The sequence below is a fragment of the Amphimedon queenslandica genome, unplaced genomic scaffold (genome assembly GCF_000090795.2).
Source record: "Amphimedon queenslandica unplaced genomic scaffold, v1.1 AMPQUscaffold_12210, whole genome shotgun sequence".
NCBI classification, from domain to species: domain Eukaryota; kingdom Metazoa; phylum Porifera; class Demospongiae; order Haplosclerida; family Niphatidae; genus Amphimedon; species Amphimedon queenslandica.
The window spans coordinates 8,045-10,330 of NW_003547551.1; the positions used below are offsets into that span (position 1 = coordinate 8,045).

A 2,286-nucleotide genomic window follows, 5' to 3' on the forward strand; every position below is an offset into this window, starting at 1 on the left:
TGTTTTTATTTACTTGTATACTATGTCCCAACTGAGAATGGACCGGAAGTGAAGCAGCTGCATTGGAATTCGAAAAAATGTAGTTACATCACTAATGACGTGTTATAATGATATTCATAGATACATGGCTGATATTTCGGCTGTGTTGTTTCACTCTTAAACGAGAAGGTGCGGTATAAAAGGCGGGGCCCTGGGCATGGTGGCTTCCGTTTTATTCACGTGTACTGAAAAATGTCGGCTCTAGATGGTGTTGCTTCTTCAAGGAAAAACGCAGGAAGAAAGGGGTTTTGGTACCAAATGGACTTCCATTTTACTCTCAAAGAAGACAAGGACCAGTTCTAGTTAGGCTTGATCGAGTTAAGGGGTCTTTAGGCACTAAAAGAAGGCACTGGAACTGCTGTCTCATTCACTCGCCGATTTAAAAAGAGAATCATTCTGAGGCTCTATCACATGATACTAGTAGTTCTTCTGCTATGCTCAATACTTCAGGTAGTTATAATGTGTTTAAATTAGTGATTATATATAAATAAGGTATAGGTGATGGCCAGGGACGAAGAGCAGCCATTTTGTGCATAGATATAGGATCGGCTGTTGGGAAACATACATTAGTGTTAGTGTGGTATGGTTGACCAAAGGATGATCAGTTACAGACAGGTATTCTTTGTTAGTATTATTATTATTATTACTATTATTATCAACATCATCAAAACTATTCATAATTTTAGATCGTCATGTGATTTGTGCTGAATTTCGATTCAATGCCAGTTGTGAGTCCTGTAATCGTAACTCAAGTTTATTAGGCACTAGATACAGAAGTAAGTATTATTTGTAATGTAAAGTAATCATATAGTGGCATTAATATTTTTAGGCTCGTACTAGCATTTTTCTTGTACTGGTATATTACCATCACAGTACTGCCATATTTTTGTCGGCATCACTGGGCACAGTTGGGAAGAGGTACACAGATACAGGAGGCTCCTTACCATCCCAATATCTATTCAACCCTATAATGTTTATATTTTTAAAAATTTAGAATAATATTTTTGTATTTACTTCTTCCAGTAGATCGTTGAATGTTACAACTGCTACCAGTACTAGGATCTGAATGAAGACCATGTTGGGGTCTTTTGCTGGAACCACTTATACTTGATGATGGTGGCTGATATATGGTAGTCGGCAGGGCTGTCTGGTCCCAGTGGTGGTGGTTCTTGGGCTGGTTTTCTGTGTAGTAGTGAGGGCTATTCCCTTGCCACTATCACTTATTACCTGCCTGACAGCATCATTGACCGTGTTTCTTAGGCTGTTGGCAGATTTTTCAGAATATACAATATAATATTTGATAATAATGTAAAATTATTACTTCAAGTCAATTATACCATTTCTCTCCTTGCTATGCTTTCTAGGTGTGCTTGTAGGTTAACTCTCTCACCTTTGCTAATTTTAATGTTTTTATAATGCGTTTTGCTAGTGATTTAGCCATGATAAGAACAGTGCCAGTGCGGGAGCCATTTTGTTATTTTCAAATTTCATTCAATCTGGCCGCCATATTGTGCCCAGGGCACCTCCTTTTATACTGTGATCGACGGAAGCGATTTCATGACGTTGCGTGAATGGTTTTATAGTGCACCTTCTTGTTTAAAACAGTCTTGTTCTTCCTGATAAGCAGTATAATAGCTGCTGGAGTCAACTAGTCTTCATAAAGGCCATCATTATCAGAAGATTTTGCTCTATTAGCATTTTAAAAGAAGAATTATCTCGACCACATGTGCTTATGTAAACTATGACATCATAGAACGTCATTGCGGTTAGCTTTGGTATGCCATTGGGTTTATAGGGAGAACCCGGTTCTCAGGGTTCCCAAAGGCTGAGAGACCCAAGACCTGAGATCCTGAAGCGGCATTGGGCGACTAAGAACCTGTAAAAGTCTCATTGTTATCTCATATTCCTATAAAAAGTTATTCCAGTTTTTCTTGGTCCAAACTCAGTTGGGACATAGTATACCGTATAGCGAAAAATTTCCATGGCCCAAAAATTTCGTGGATCTGTTCGAAAATCAATTTCGTGGCTTTAATTTTCATGGTTTTCTACTTTTCAGCCATCTTGAACTGTATTGAATCAATTTTTGCGGATTTTATTTTTGTGGATTTTGAAAAAACGTGAAATCCACGAAAATTTTGGGCCACAAAAATTTTCCGCTATATGGTAGCTTTGCAGCTGCTTGGAAAGGTATATGCATGGAAAAGTAGAGTCAAGTGTTTTTAGCCTTAGCAATATGAAAAAAATATT

At 37.8% G+C, this 2,286-nt stretch overlaps 1 long non-coding RNA gene across 1 annotated transcript; it reads left to right on the forward strand.

Moving 5' to 3' along the window:
* Positions 1-528: 528 nt before the first annotated feature.
* LOC109588250 (uncharacterized) lies at positions 529-1,471 on the forward strand. The gene is made up of 3 exons (XR_002188040.1): positions 529-654; positions 726-815; positions 869-1,471. It is a non-coding gene; the product is annotated as an uncharacterized LOC109588250 (long non-coding RNA).
* Positions 1,472-2,286: the final 815 nt, after the last annotated feature.